This window comes from Choloepus didactylus, chromosome 27, assembly GCF_015220235.1.
Source record: "Choloepus didactylus isolate mChoDid1 chromosome 27, mChoDid1.pri, whole genome shotgun sequence".
Lineage (NCBI taxonomy): Eukaryota > Metazoa > Chordata > Mammalia > Pilosa > Megalonychidae > Choloepus > Choloepus didactylus.
Genome location: NC_051333.1, coordinates 26,234,542 through 26,251,989, shown reverse-complemented (window position 1 = coordinate 26,251,989; position 17,448 = coordinate 26,234,542). Strand labels below are relative to the sequence as shown.

The 17,448-nt window shown below is 40.2% G+C and overlaps 1 pseudogene; it reads left to right on the top strand.

The window, feature by feature from the left end:
• The window catches only part of LOC119521212, a 51,451-nt pseudogene extending 34,636 nt beyond the window's left edge, over nt 1–16,815 (top strand).
• The last annotated feature ends 633 nt before the right edge of the window (nt 16,816–17,448 follow it).

Below are 17,448 nucleotides of genomic sequence, written 5' to 3'. Positions count from 1 at the left end.
ACTTTGCATAATAAATGGGTACCCAAAGAGGAAACCCTGGTTCTCCATCATCAGATGTCTCCACTCTATTTCCCAAAGACCTTGATAACAAGGTTAACTTTAAATTCCTGCCCACATTCAATTTTCAAGGTCTAGAAAATAATCAAATGAAAAGAAATCTCACCCCGTTTAATAAGACCATCGGTATTGCTAATAGGCCAGTGGTGCCTTTCTGATAGAACTGTTGATTCAACAGTGGATGTGGATGCCACTCATATTGATTGTTTGTAATTACAGGGTGGAAAGATAAATGGAGCTGAGGCAGTGTTAATTCTTTCAGTGACTCTCAATTCCACAAGATGCAGCCCAAACTTAGCAAGTTTAGTTCAAAACTTCCATAGTTGGTCAGAGCATTCCAGGGATGAGTTGAGTAGTTAAAAAAAATTTCCTCTATTTTTCCTATTTTTTATTCTGTGGGAAATTTGGGAAATATAGAAGGAAATGGATAAGAAAATAAAAAGTGTTTAGAATTCATGATCTGTCTATTATCTGATTTTAGTCAGTATTAACATTTAAACATTTTCCTTCTAATCATTTCTCAATGATACAGACCCTATTATTTTATAAAATTGGGATTATTCAGTATATTTCGATATTCTGCTTTATTTATTTAGCAATATATTAGGTACATTTTGCTGTCTCATGTTGTATTCTTAGAAAAGTACCGTTTAAACATTAACTCCACAATACTCCTTTGTGTGGATTTAGATATTCTAGCTAAATAAGTCCAATGCCCCACTTCTGGCCAAGTGAACTATTTCACTTGAGAAAGGGGTTTATGGCAGCAATGTGTTCTTCAGCAAGAGACTCTTGATACCCACAGACTGAAAGTAAAGTTAGGAAACTTATACCACTCATTTGCCCACTAGCTGGTATTTGGATGGCTTGTTCCTTATGCAAGTTAGGTATTTGGAAAGAGACCATGAGGAAAATTTATCTTCTAAACCCAGCCCTGGGCAACTGGACTTGTGCCCACAGCATTAATAGGACTTGGCAACACTATGGTCTTTAACTGTGGCAAAATTCTCCCCTGCAGGAGCTCTTTGCAGGCCCACCACATACAGATATTTGATCACCAATGCCTTGGTACTGCCATATTCCCAGTATAACATCATGATTCATTCAGTTCCACATGCCTCCAGAATAGGCTATTTATCTAAGCCTGGCCAGGTGGCAAAGGAAAGATGATGAGAGAAGGGGCCCCATTGTTTAGAAATAATTTACACCAGCATAGGAAAATATTTTCAATCTTGTAAAATGTCCTGTATGGAGGACACACAGGTACTGGGATCAAAATAAGGAGAAGAAGAAAGCAGAAGGTGGTTCACATAGAAAGTTAATATAATATAAATACATATGGACACTAAATTTCTCTTGGTCATGTCCTAAACTATGATGGAATTATGCAGAACTACCAGTTCTCCATTGTCTTAAGTCAGATCAACTCAGAAGCAGACCCTGAGGTAAAGATTTGAGTGCAAGTAGTTTATCGGAGAGGTGACTCAAGGAAGCACCAACAGAGTGAGACAGGGAAGGGAAGGAAGCCAATACAGAGTATATTAATGAGCAGGCCTCAAGTGGACAACTGAGGCTCAATCATGTTGGGTTCCTTTTGGAGATGCTACAGAACACACTGTAGAGTTGTTCTACCTGAAGGCAAGGAAGTTGGAGTGTTTATTCACCATATCCCATTTGTCACTGGTTCAGTGCTGCTTCAAGGGCATTTTCTTCATGGAACTTGTGGTCTTCTCTACATTCAGGGTTAAGCATGATTTTGCTGCCATCAAAGATGAGAGTCACTGATATTTTCAGTAAGAAGCCTTTGGTTTACACAGAAACAGTGAGTTTCAAGGGGTTAGGGGAAAGGCTGTAAGAGCCCTCACCAAAATATTTGGATTATAACTTCTTGTACATGTACATCAGAAATGCCTCTGGACTACAGAGAATCAGAAATTGTGATAGCTGTCCATCCCTTGGCTCTTTAATGAAGCAACACATCTCTTTCAAGCACTTTCTACATGTTTATCTCTGTGCTTAAGAAAAGAGAAAATGAAGATGCGATCCTTGGCTTCAAGCAACTCATCATGAAGTTGGAGAGACAACATTCACATACTTGAAATAATCAATGATGCAGACATTATGTGATGGAGCTGATTGTGAGCTGTGCAGTCAGCCTCATTCAAAACAAAGGAAATTGTGACTATCTCAATGGCTAGTAATGGTGCAAGGATATTTCATCAGCCACCAGCCCCTTTCCCAATCATGCTGGGGCTGTTAAAGCAGGGGACTGCCAGGCTCCTATCAAGGGAGGGCACTAAAAAGTCAATTAAAGGATAACAACCATCAATCACAAGTAGATTGGCATTTTCCCTGAAAGGGAACATTTCTTAGGCTGGGCTCTCAGACTGGGATTAAAGGGGAAGTGATTTGCTTGGAAGGTGAGCCCAGGAAACACTGGTAGGGGAATGAGGAAGTGATAGAGAAAAGAGAGGACTCTAGTGTAGGATGATTTAATGAGCACTTTACTGCTGTGGGCAACTAGAGTTCACTCTGGGAATTCTGGGATATAACATAGAGCACATTTTGGAGCCATTTCATCCAAGAGATGAAGAATCGAAAGTATTTATTCTCTAACAAAAACCAGGATGGAGGGTCATGTACATGTACTGGAATGGGGAATGCAGAGGGGTTATAGGCAGGAGGGATGGATGACACTGACAGCACCTGCTATGGAAGGCCAACAGTTTGATATTAGAAGTGTGTTTTGGTTACATTTCCATCTTAGATCAATGAATGCATTTTGGGTTTGCTGCCTAGCTCACAATAATCTCCCCTCTTTTTGGAATGCCCCCAATAGCCATGCTCTGTTGTATGGCCCTGCCTCCCTTATCTTAGCCAATGAATACAGTGGCAGATGATTGCCTCAAACCAGACAGCAACAAAAATTTTCTCTCCCATGAATTTGAAACTTAGAAAAAACAGAGACACAGGGACTGAAAGTCACTGGATGTGAATCCTCCTGAGAACCCCAAGCTGTCCTGCTTTATTGCCCACAATTTCCCCATCCCTGCATAGACAAAATACACATTTTCTAAGGGAACTTGGAAAAAAGTCTTGGCAATTGGCAGATTTATATGTTGTTGGAGATTATTCGCTTTCCTTCTCAAGGCTACCTTGGTACTCCTCTTTGTGTGCTCTTGTGCATGGACTGTTGGCCTCCTAGTGGGAAAGACTGCTGTGGGATCTTCAGATTTATTTTGGGAAGGTATGCTTTTGGCATCCGTGTGCACTTGATTGACAGGCAAACCTGAGATCTGGGAATCCAGCTGGATGGAATGGGAAGAATCCTAGACTGGAAATCAGGAAATCTGGTATTCTCATCTGGTCAGCCACTATCTTGATGTGTGACTTTGGGTAAGATACTTTCCCTCTGTGTCCTTCAGTTTTCTCATTATAAAAGATTGTTTAGAGATTCTTTCCAGTTCCATTCTGTGAATTAATGCTTCTCTAAGTCAATGACAGTCATCATTTAAGAACGCAATAACTTGCTGCTCTTGTATACCATCATTATGGGCATTCTCCCTCTCTCTTTCTCTAATAAAAAGAGTAGTAGCAGCTGATACATGCGTGATGATTACCATGGACCAAGCACTACTTTTGATTATTTACATGCATTAACTAATTTAATCTGCACCCCAATCCTATGAGATGGGTATGGAATATGGGAAAACCAAGGCACAGACAGAGCAGTGACATAACTTGCCTAAGATCACATGGAAAGTAAGTGAAGTCAGAATTTAAACTGAGAATATCTGATGTCAGACTTATCCAGAATGGCCATAAGCATTTAACTTGCTATCCTAAGACTGTGTCTTATTTTTGATGCTGCCTATTCCTGTAGCTGAGTGATTGTTCACCCAGCCAGAGAACTTCAGACTCCTGGGATCTGTTGGGGGTTGGCTCCACATAGCTCAAGGCAGTGGGGAGAGAAAGAGATGTGACAGCACCCCAGATAACCTCTGCAGAGGCCCCAGAACTGGCCCAGCTCAGAGAGTTCCAGAAGATATATGACAGCCTTCACAAATCCTATGTTCACTCTATTGGTCCGAAAAGCTCTTACCAACTAACTCTCCTTAGCCTTCCCACATTAATTATTTTCCATATTTGGCCTTGAGCACTTTGGCAGGATGTTTTCTGCTATGCTGATTGGGCCTCCTCTAGTTTATATGTTCCTCAAGAGTAGAGACAGTGTTTTCATCCTCTCTGTCCCAGGATACACTCTTTCAGACTATAAAACTTACTGATTAGTCAACAAGTAAGTTAGTGAGCAAGATATGTTAAAACCCTTTTGGTTGCAAGATTAAAAGTCAAGCCAAAACCAGCTGAGCTGAAAAAGGGAATCCACGTGCACATGTAATTCCTGAGATGAGTAGCAGATCTAACTCCAGGGCCTTAAATTCTGTCTTCTTATCCCTTACCTCTGCTTCCTTTGTATGACTTTCTCCTCATGCTCCATTCTTAATGCTGATTCTAATGACACAGTGCCCAACAGAAGTGCCAGTCTTCCATCTTACCAGAGAAAAGAGAGAGACTGTATTTTCCAGTGGTTTCCACCAGTTTGTCTGGCGTGACTGTCACCTGCCCAAAGATGAAACAGTCATGGTGCCTGGGGGATGGAGGCCACTGATGGCCAGGCAGGAGTCACAGGCCTTGTCTTGAAGCTAGAAGCTGACCAAACCCTGCCTGGACCACAAGGAGTAAGAACAGGGGAGATGTTGTTCACCAAAGTACAATCAAGAAGTGATATCAGAAGGGAGGGTGAATACTAGTTAAGGAAAATACCAGCCATCCTCCACAGGAGAGAGACATCAGAGTAGGGAGGAAAGTGCCAATTCTCACAAATTGTTTAGGAGAATGTAGAGATTGCAAGAATCAACGCCATACAACTAGAAAGCAATAGAACTGGGATTTGCACCTTGGACCTCTCTGGGATCTGTCTCTGATATAAATTGGGAGCGTTTGGAGCTTTCTCAGGCCAAGCTGCCCTCTCGATGTCCTGACAGCTTACCCAATGTGTCTTTTACAAGGCTGCTACTAGTCACAGCTACATTTATACCCCAGGTAGCTGTGTACTGGCATTAGTACATCCTTTGCAGGAAGGTTTCTCTTAATGTCAGTAAGTGTAAATGGCTTATTTGTCCCAAATGGCTCATCTAGTAGTCAATCAGTCTCACTCTCCATTAGTGGGCCAGCCAGAGATTGCTTTAAAAACAAACAGTATAGCAAAAAAAGAATTTCAGAAAGAACCCATGGTCCCCTTCTTTCTCTTGTTTCCCCATTCCTCTTCTAATTTCTGTATTCTCAAAGTGAAGGCTCAACAGTTTAATGAGCAAATGGAGGGCCTGCAACAGGGGAGCTGCTCTCATTCTTCCCACACAGGGTTGGCTTGTCTCTGTTTCCAGACCACGGGAACCCCTCTGACGGCAGGAGCTACATCTTCTCTGCTTTTCACAGCTCCTGGATTCAGGTCACGTCAGCCATGATGCACAGAATCCTGCCTATGGAACCATCCAAAAATGCAAACAAGACATCTGGTAGTAGAGCTGCCTCACGCTGCCCCCACCTAACGGGGCCAGGTGAACTGCTCACCCTGTGGAAGAACGAACTCTCAGTCGCTACGTGCAGGCCAGAGGTTCTGCCAGGCAATGGCAGGAGACAGAGAGGGGAGTAGAAGAGACCAGACTCTGTGCTCAGCAACCTTACCACTCAGCAGGAGAGACACACTGCAATAGTAATCACAATGGTGATTATAACATTATAAACCATGATTAATGTTATGAAGTAAAAAGAACAGGGTCTATGGGAGGGTGTGGCAGGGGCCCTGGTCCAGTTGGAAGGGTAGGCGTGGGCCTCCAAATGCATGAAGGTCATCAAGGGACACTTACTTGAAGAAGGAATAGAATGCTGCCTGAATTTGAAACCTAGCTTGGCCACTTACACTCTGCATAATGCAGGGAGATTTACCTCATTTGTAAAATGGAGGCTATGATAATATGAGTTCCTACTCCCCAGGTTGTTATGAGCATTAATGACTTAATAGTGGTAAAGTATTTAGAAGGGTGCTTAGTCTATCACTGCTAAAGAGAGTTTGCTGAATACAAAATTCAGGTGAGCAGAGACCTGAAGGATGACCTGGAATTAGCAAAATATAAAGTGAGGAAGAGGGTTCCAGGCTGAGAAAACACGTGAAAACTCTGAAACTGCAAAGAGTGTGGCACACTGTGGCACGGAGGGCAGGCCTGTGAACCTAGAGGCAACCATGTGATGGGGGTACATGGCATGAGGGAAGCCACAGAGGGGCAGATTCCAGGTCACCTAGGACCCTGGAGACCATGGTGGGGATGCTCCAATTCATCCCAAGTGGAAAGTGGAGCTTCTGAAGTGCCCAAAACAGAGGAGGGGAATGACTGTGATAGCTGACTGTGATATAGGGAGAAAGTGAGAGGAGTGAAAAAGGATGACATTATCTAGCTGCAGGCTTTAGCTTCTGATTTACTGTTGACCTTACTGGCACCTATGAATGGGTGAGGCTATTCTCCAGTTCCTGGCTAATCCACCTAGAAGTCCTCATTATTTTGTGGTCAACTTCACACTTAGCCCTGGCTTTTTAAATATCCCTCAGTTGGCCATCATTTGTTGGTCCCATCCATGGTGGGTAAGAGGTGGGGCAGCATCCTTCAGGGGCAGCATGGATGTCATAGGGCCCCTTGGGTGGTCCTCTTTGAAATTTGCAGATCCCAAGGGGAAGGTCAAACTGAGAGAGGCTGTTCTGCCTCCTTAGACCCTTGAGTAAAGCACAGACCTTCCTAGTTCACCGTTTTCCACAGTACTGTGGTCTGATGGAACATTATGCTGCCATCTTTTGTGGGATTGGGAACCTAGTTAGGAAGAACAATTTCCTCCAGATCCTGTATTAATCCCCTTTTTGGTGTGGGCAGGATGTAAAACCAAATAGAACACTGAAACTTTGTAGAGGGCTAAGGAGCAAGACACTTGACTCATTTGAATTTACTTATTTAATTTAAATACAGCAGAGAAGTAAGTGGCAGGGATGGTAAGAACAGTGAATACAGATGTTTCAAATTAAATGTGTAACTGCAGACCATGTGATTTTTAATATATTCAAGGTACAGTCATTCCCTGTCATTCTATTTTAATCTTGGTTCCATTACATTTGTCTTTACAATGTCAAGTGGAGAATGCTGAATACTAAGATATTTAAATTTAGATCAGCCTGACCTGAGATATACATTTTACATAAAGTTCCCATGCACCTGGTAATCCAATTTCTAAGATATAATATGTTTGATGATTAAAATTGTGGGAAGGAGACCCTACAGATTTCCCAGGCTTGCTAAGTTACCATCAACTCCAAAATGCATTTATTTTACTTGAGTACCTGTCTTGGCCCATGACCTTTTGCAAAAGTGATACAGATTCACCTCTGGGCCTGAAAGTTAAAGTTCAAATTATGTTTGAATGTTCATAAGTTTTCTCCTTACCAGTTAAAGTCAGTTTCCAAAAATGTATATGCTTCTTCTGGCACTCCCTAAATTCCTTGAATAACAGTCTCTGGTAACATCACACAAAGTCAAATGTCACCCTGATCACTCAGCTCCGGGGCAAGGATGGGAAAGGCACTGTTCGGGTTTGAGATTTCTAAAGCCAATAGGGGAATGCCCTCTTTGCTCCTTCCGTCTGACATGGGAAGATGGGTACATCCCAGGATTCACACATCTCATTTGCCATTTAGTTCACCTAGGAGCCAAGACTAAGAGAAATGGAAAAATATTTACATTAAATACTTCATTAAGGAAAACTTATCATCTTGTTCCGTTACCACTTTGATGGTAACCATAATAAATGAATAATAATGGGGGAATCTGAAATCCAAAACTTTGTGTTTGTTGGTGTTACCATACTGGATCGTTTATATAACTAATCAGATTTGAAATGCCGTTGACCTCAAAGAGAAACGACTGGAGACCAAACTTCTTCCTGCTAACAAACCTGGAAGCAGTATCTCTTCATTATTCCCAAATGAACCTAGGTGAAGTCCATTCTGTTGTGCAAATTCATCTGTAATGAGAAAAAATAGTGGGGAGGCAGTGAGGGATATGTCTCCAGGGCCGAGGACACTTTCCCTTCACTTTGCTAATCACTAGGCAACTTTCCACTAAATATAATAAAGAAATTGTAAACATCTAGAGCTGTACATCAATGGAATTAATTGTAGCATCACTTAGTGAGCTCACAGACAATAGGAATATGCAACAGAGGATAGTAAAATGCTTTTTGTAAGTCATGCAATGGCTACCATCCAGAGTCCCTTTCTAATCAGAGAGTCTGTGATTCTTTGATTCTTTCTAAGTAGCACTGAATATGACATGGTAATCAATTTTGGAAAGAGTTTAAAGCAAACAGTAAGGACCTGTGATGTGGTAAGCACTACCATAGGCACAGGGATGGAGAATGGATACAGAGATGACAACCACCAAATCTCAGGCTTTAAGAGAGTGGGAGATTTTATTTTCCTCTTTATAAGCAGGTAATGGGCACCAACCTCCTTCTTGATTTCTAAGGTCCTTCATCTTCTGCCAATCCCCTCCATTTCTCTTGCTTCATGTTTTACCAGGAAGAAAAGCAGATATGGTTCAAGGAGGGTGCCACACCTGAGTCTCAGCAGCCAGCAGATGATGGAGCATAAGGTGAAAAAAAGCACCAATGCAAGCTTGTGTCAGCAGGAAATGGGATCATCCATTCAGAAGAACACAAAAACTAACCCACACTGTCAGCCTAGATCTTGGCCCAATCAGCAAAGGCAGCCAGTTTCCCCATCTCCATACCCCAGTACAGAATGCAGGTCTTTGGCTGGATCCCAGAATTCCAAGGACTGCATGTGAGCTAACTTTCTGTTAACAACTGTGCTAACTCCTGGATGACTTTGGCAATCTGGTCACAGCCATAAACCAATATCACCAACAATCTCTGGGCCCAAGTATATTTGCTTCTTTCTTGTTCATTTCTTTGCATTCTAATTTTTAAGGTCTTGATGTTTTCAATATCAGAATTTTGTAAGATATTCAAGTAAGATAATTTCCTGTATGGAGTCAAAGCACACAGGGGCTGCAGAAATTTCAAGGCAGATAGAATTTCTAATGTATAACAATATCGAACATTACACTTATTGCAATTAAGTCACTATCAGAGCTTTTTGACAAAGACAAAATTGAAGATGGGAATGAGGTATAATTTTAAACATCTTTCTTGTTGACAATTTCAAACTGTACAAATTGCAACTATATGTGTTGAATCTTACTAATGACCAAAGGAATGCAACTTTAAGCAATCATGACTTATTTTATGCCCAGAAACCCATGGGATGGTCAATCAGTTCAAATAGCCAAAAAAGTAAGCTAAAGTAGCCAATGTATTACATCAGGGAATCCCTGGGCTATGAAGGGTGTATACTGATATTAATAATTATTTAATATTCATTGAGTGCTTACCATATGCTAAGCATTCTCTTATGAATTTATATACATTATCTCATTTAATAGTCCCATCACTTTTATGAGTAGGATATTCTTGTTATCTCATTTAAACTGAGGCAAAGAGATGTTCTATGTCTTTCCTAAAGTCAAGCAGCTAGTAAATGACAGAGCTAGAATTTTAAAGCAAGCAGTGTGATTACCTAGCTCATACTCATAAATATGAAATTCTTCCTGTGTAAAGCATCAAACTTTGGTGTTTGCTTTCTCAAATTCTAAACAAATTGAAAAGTCTAATAAATGACTTAAATCCAAAGCTGATCATTTTGCCCAGGCTGCTTTTATGTAGCTTTGCCCAGGCTCTGCTCTGATCCTGCTTGTCATTTTGCGTATGACAGCAGGTATCTGGCTAGAGAGAAGCAGTATCTCAGGCCCACAGACTTAGGTGTCAGTGGAAAACACTAGAACTCCAGACAGCATAGGAAAATCAAAATTTCATGCTTGTGTGCACTAACCATATTGCAATACTGCCTTCAGAACTAAAGCAGACTTGAGTTTGAATCAAGACTCTACCATCTATTCCTGTATGGCTTTGGTCAAGTTACTTTATCCTTTCACATTTCATTTTACCTCATATTTAAAACAAGGCTGCTCTAATTAGGTTTTGTTGCAATAATACTGTGTAACAAGCATCCCCCAAATCTCAGTGGTTTACAATAAAAAACATTTAAATTTCATTCACAGGTGTGCAAGTCAGCTGTGGTTTGGCTGGGTTGTTTCCAGATTGAGATTTGGGTTTGGGTATGTTCCATGTCTCCTTATCTTAGAACCAGTGGCTGTCAAGAAATGCTCTTTTCATGGCCTAGTGCAGCAGTGGAAGAGGCTGAACAGAAACCCACAAGCATATTTAAAGCCTCTAGAGGATGACTGTTCATATCACTTTGGCTAAGTCATATAGCCAAGCCCAAAAATGGTGGGATGGGGAAGTATACTCTGCTCTCATTAAACTAAAGGCAGGAAAGAAGAATTGTAAACAAATATTATTAACTAATAATATTAACGTTTAGTTTAGTGCTTGGTTTAGTTTAGTACATAAGTACTCAATAAAAGTTAACTAACAATATTATTTTGGCATTCTTACCTACATAACAGAAAAGAATAAAGAGTTGCTAACAACAATTACCCACCTAAGAACTTCATGTTTGCTTTGGAACCACCCCTGATTGCAGGACAGCCCAGAAGTATTTTATGCTGTATATAGTAAGTGTTGGATGGTTGGTATCCTGCTTACTATGCCAAACTATCAGTCAGTAAAAGATATACCCACTACCACCTCCAAGGGAGGAGTCTCACCACATGGAGGGTAGAAAAAGCATAACAAAGCCTGCCATCAGTAACAGCAGTCCTAGGGTCCCAACAAACTCCATGGTTTGCAGATGTTGGGCTCACCACCAAAAGCACGACACACAAGCTCTGCTGGAAAGGCATTTACTCACATAAAGAAGAGACAGTAAGGCCAGTTTTGGAAATGGGGGTGAGTCTCCTATCGCGAGTGGGTCTGCAGCTGATGCAGGGAGATCTGACCTACACACATCCCTCTTGTGCCATAGTGGAAGGATGCTATTCCTTCCCCACCGGGAACGGATATAACACCCAGGGATAAGCTGGATGCCATAAAATTGACATGTTTTAGTCAGACTATCTCCAGTGCCTGTTTATGTATGCTTGGGACAATAGGAGAGGGAATGTTGGATGCATTTTATTTATAGGCATTCCTGAGAATGGAGTCAGCTCATATACAGCATCATCCTTGGAGCCAGGCTAACACAGCCCCTAGTACAGGGCTTATTTGCGGGTCATAAGGGAAGGTTGCAGGCTACTCTAGGACCATCCCTACTACAATGGTGATCATGTTTGATATTGCATCGAAGCAACTTAATGGTTTGTCAGAGTGTCATCCTCATTTTTAGAAGTTTCAGGAGCCTCTTTTAAGGAAATAGAGGTCTAGGAAAAGATTTCTATGTGAAGATGTTCACCAGTGCATTTGTTACAACTTTTTATTGTAGTAACATGTATACAACTCAAAAATTCCCATTTTAACTACTTTCAGGTACACAATTCAGTGATATTAATTACATTCAAAATATTATGCTGCCATCACCACGTCTGTTACCTCAGTTTCTTCACTACCTAAAACAGAAACTCTGCATCCGTTAAGCAGTAACTACCTGACCCTATCCCACCCCCAATTTTGGCAATTGTGAACAACGCTGATATAAACACTGGAGTAAGGTATCTGTTTGAATCCCTGCTTTCAATTCTTTTGGGTATATACCAGGATAAGGATTACAGGGTCATATGGTAATTCTATGTTCAACTTGCTGAGGAACCATCAAACTGATTTCCACAATGCTTGCATCATTTTATATTTCTACTAATGATGCATAAGTGTTCCAATTTCTCCACATTCTCTCCAAAACTTGTAATTTATTTTTTTAGTAATAGCCATCGTAGTAGGTGTAAAGTGGTATCTAATTGTGGTTTTTATTTGCATTTCCCCGATGGCTAATGACATTGAGAATCTTTTCATATGCTTGTTACCATTTGTATATTTTCTTGGAAAAATACCTATTCAACTCCTTTGCCCATTTTTAAATTGTTTTTTTTTTTGTTTTTTGTTGTTCAGCTGAAGCAGTTCTTTCTGGATATTAAGCCTTCATCAGATATATCATTAGTAATTATTTTTTCCCATTCTGTTGATTGTCTTTTCACTTTCTACTTTGATGAACAAAAGTTTTAAATTTTGATGAAGTCTATTTTACATATTTTTTCTTTTGTTGCTTCTGCTTTAGGTGTCATATCTAAAAATCACTACCAAATCCAAGGTTACAAAGGTTCCTCCATATATTTTCTACTAAGAGTTTTATGGTTTCAGATCTTGTGTTTAGGTCCTTGCCCCGTTTAGAGTTAATTTTTCTATATGGTGTGAAATGGGGCCTAAATTCATTCTTCTGCAAGTAGATATCCAATTTTCCAAGTGCTGTTGTTGAGAATTCTGTTCTTTCTCCAATTAATGCATTTGACATCCTTGTCTAAAACAACTGGCCATAAATGTATTGGTTTATTTCTTTTTTTTTTAATTCATTTTATTGAGATATATTCACATACCATGCAGTCATACAAAACAAATCATACATTCAGTTGTTCAATATACTATTACATAGTTGTACATTCATCACCAAAATCAATCCCTGACACCTTCATTTGTATTGGTTTATTTCTGAATTTCAATTCTATTTCATTGTTTTATATGTCTATCTTTATGCCAGTATCAATCTCTTTATACTGTGGCTTTGTAGTTAAGTTTGAATATAGGAAGTGTGAGACTTCCAACTTTGTTCTTCTTTTGCAAAATTGATTTAGCTATTTGGGGCCCCTTGCAATTCCATATTAATTTGAGGGTCAGCTTGTCCATTTCTGCAAAAATGGCTGCTGGGATTTTGACAAGGTATTGTATTGGCATTGTAGGTTGCTTTGGGTAGTGTTGACATTTCAAAAATGTTGTCTTCCCATCCACAAATACAGGCTGTCTCACCACTTAGTTCTTCTTTCATTGTTTTCATTATAGAATTCCTTTACCTCCTCAGTTAAATTTATTCCTAGTTGATATATTCTTTTAGGTGCTACTGGGAAAATAGTTGTTTTATTTTTTAAGTTTCCTTTTCAGAATGTTCTTTGCTGATGTATAAAAAACAACTGATTTTTTTCGTGCTATTCTTATAGCCTGAAAATTTGCTGAATTTTTTTGTATTAGTTCTAGTATTTTCCTGTGGATTCTTTTAGATTTTCTATATAAAGGATCATATCATCTGTGAATAGAGAGTTTTAGTACTTACTTTACAATTTGGATGCCTTTTATTCCTTTTTCTTGCCTAATCATGCTGGCAAGGACTTCCCGTACAAGTAGAATAGCAGTGGTGATAGTGGGCATTCTTGTCTTCTTCTGATCTTAGATAGAAAGTTTTCATTCTTTCAACATTGAGTACTTTGTTAGGTGTGATATTTTCATATGTGGCCTTTATTATTTTAAGGAAGATTCTTAAAACACTGTTTACATTGTGTTGTAGAGTTATTTGGGTGTATGTGTGTGTGTGATAATATACAACCTAAAATGTCCTCTTTTTTTCCTTTTTGAACATGGAATTCAATGGTGGTAATTACATACATACACAACATTATGCCTCTCCATCAGCCATCATCCATTGCCAAAACTTTTCTGTCACCCCAAAGAGAAACGCCATACCAATTAAACATTAACTCCCCATTTTCTTCTCCCTTGTGGGCCCTGGTAACCTGTATTTTATTATTTGACTTCATGAATATACATTTTCTGTTATTTCTTATAAGTGAGGTTGTACAGTATTTGTCTTGCAGATTTCACTCAACATGATGTCTTTAAGGTTCATCCATGTAGCACGCATGAAAACTTCATTTCTATTTATGTAGAACAGTATTCCATTATATGTATGTACCGCATTTTGTTTACCTGTTCATCTGTTAAAGGACATTAAGTTGCTTTCATCTTTTGGCAATTGTGAATAATGCGGCTATGAACACCAGTGTGCAAATGTCTGTCTGAGTCCCTGCTTTCAATTCTTTTCAGTATATACCTAGAAGTGGATTGCCAGGTCATATGTTAACTCTATCTTTACCTTTCTGAGGAACTGCCATACTGTTTTCTACAGCAGCTGCACTATTTTACATTCTTACCAACAATATATGACTGTTTGTACTTCATATTCTCTCCAGAATTTATTTTCCATTTTTTAATAGTAGCCATTCTAGTGGGTTTGGATGGCATTTCCTTATGGTTTTGATTAGGATATTCTTGATGGTTAATGATTTTGAGCATTTTTTTTCATGTGATTATTGGCCATGTGCATATCTTCATTGGAGAAATGCCTATCCAAGTCTTTTCCCATTTTTTTTTAATTGGGGTTATCTGTCTTTTTATTGTTTATCTTGTAGAAGTTCTTTATAAATTCTGGATAGTAAACCTCTATCAGATGTATAATTTCCAAATATTATTTCCTATTTTGCAGGTTTTTTTCACTTTGTTGATAAAGTACTTGATGCACCCAAGTTTTTTACTTTGATGTAGTATTATTTACCTATTTTTTTTGTGGTTGCTCATGCTTTTAGTATAATGTCTAAGAAACCACCGCCTACCACATGCCCTGAAGATGTTTTCCACATTCTTTCCTAGGAGTTTTATGGTTTTCATTCTTATATTTAGGTCTTTGATCCCTTTTGAGTCCATTTTTGTACATTGTGAGGTAGGGGTCCACCTTCATTCTTTTGCTTATGGCAGTCCAGCTCTCCCAGCACCACTTGTTGAAGAGACTATTTTGTCCTCACGGAGTGGGCTTGGCACCCTCGCCAAACATTTGTCGGTCAGAGCTCGCACTCCGGCCGCCAGCAGCGGCTGCGGTTTGCAACCCAAGCCGAGAACGGCGGCGGCGGGGGCGGGGCGGCGGCTCCGGGAGAGCTGGGGGAGGAGAAAGGCGGCAGCTGCGGCACCCGCGGCGCTCGTGGCTCTAGAAGAGAAGCAGGCGGAGTATTCCTTTCCTCGTCCCAGGCCCCGGAGCAGAGATTCCCGGACGCAGAGTTCGGGACTGGGGGGGCGCGGCGACTGTGGGGGCCCGCTTAAATTGCCTTGAGAGCCTATCTGCATATCCTGCCTGAACACTCAGTACAGGGATCTCATCATAAGAGGCTCCATCACATTGGATGAACACAGTGAAATTTGCCTCTAACTTGGAATAACAGTCTGCAATGATTTTTCCTGACAAGAAGGTGATACAAGAGAATGGAGATAACAGCTAGCCAGCAAAATTTCGAATACCAGGATTTTCCTTTTGTCCATTCCAACCACAGACTTCTGCTGTTCACTTTTAAACTCAGAGATAGTATCAACACTCAGAACCAAGACAAGACAAGACAAAAGATTCTTTTCTGTATTTCTTGAGATTAAAGAACCTGCAGAAGGATATATCAGGATTCATATTTGATTTGCAGTCCAATACTGTGTTGGCCAAGGAAAGAACTTTTGAGAATATGAAAAAGATAAATGCAGTGCGTGCACTAGTTCCCCAAAGAGCAGCAATGAAATTATCCTGATCTTGCAGCACTTTGACAATTGTGCGGACAAAACAGTACAATCATTTGTGGAAGGTAGTGCCAGTGAAGTACTCAAAGAATATACAATAACAGGCAAGAAGAGAACAAACAAAATAAAAGCAAACCAAAACCTGCAACAGAAAGCAAGCAACACTATCCCAGATTCCAGTATGTCAGTATATCAGTTTATCAGTATATCAGTATATCATTTTCCATTCAAGAGGAGCATTCAGTGACATTGAATCTGTGAAGGTTTGGAGAAACTTTCAGTAGATGCCAGAGAATTAGAGGATCCTGAGCTTGCCTCAACCAGATATGCTGGATAGAACAGGATCCATGCTGGAGAAAGGTGTCTCTGATTTTGAAACCAGGTCTTTGACTATGCACTCTTAGAATTCTCAACAATCCAGGAATGCTGCCAAATATCTCTCAAGACTGACACAGGACTTCAGTTTTTCAGTCTGGGGATGGACAATATTCTACTCTCCTCCACTAACAAAAAGCTTGGTTCTAATATAGAAAAATCTGTAAAAGACCTCCAGCACTGCATAGTATCTCTTGCATGGTATCGAGTTGTGGTTAAAGAAGATATGGATACCTCCATTAAGAAAATGAAACAAGCTTTTGCTGAACTTCAGAGCTGTTTTCTGGACCTGGAAGTGGCATTGCTTGCTGAAATGGACAAAGTGAAAGCTGAAGCAATGAAAATTTTGCTCAGCAGACAAAAGAGAGCCAAACTTCTAAAGAAGATGACTGATGTGGCTGTTCGAATGTCAGAGCAGCAATTGGTTGTTAGTGAATATAAACATGATGAGGATATGGGCCAAGTAGCCTGGTTCACTTGTATAGGAAAACTCTAAAGAAGAGCATTGATGCTTTTGGACAGGTGTCCCATCCAAATGACAGCTACTCAACCAGATCCCATTGTTGGTCAGTTACATCTGTGTCCTTGGGTAGCCCAGGTGGTGCCTCTGCTGCTTCCTCTCCATCTGTGCCAGGCTCTTCCCCCAGAGCCAACCCAAAACTGCTCAGCCTGAAGATATGAACTCTTGAGGGAAATTCCATTTGGCTCCTCTCTTCTATCACACACAATTTGATAACTGGACTTTAGGAAACTTACAGTTAGATTTCATAACAAAAGAAGTTTAGGCATATCACTTTTTGTGCCATTTGAAATATTTTTGGTCTTCCCGTTTCCTCCTTACCTTTTTTAAAGGGGAAGCTGTCTTCTCCCTTGAGCTTTCCCAATAATATGGATTGATTCTCATTGGCCATTTCTACCAGAAATCAGACATAAGTGTTGCCAGGTTTCCCAAGAATAAGCAGTGCTCTTCCTAATGCACAAAGGCCTTTCAGTTGCCCAAAGAGGCCTTACTGAGCAACCCCCTGCTGTTTAGGCTGCCTGAGGAGGAGGGTCAGAACTACCTTGTTGCTTTTTCAGTTTTGGCAGAAGCCACAAATACCTGCCAGGTTCCCGCCAAACAATAATGTGACTAGGAGACACAGTAAGGGGACTGTGCTCTGGATTAGCCAGAAAAGGGAAAATTTAATTGGTGGAAAAAAGAGAACTCCAGGAAACATGTGAGAATCTGCTTCTACTCCCTCCAAAAATATGCTTGAGATTTGACAACTGAATAAGATTTTCAGTATCCTGATTAGCATCATAGCTTAACCTTCA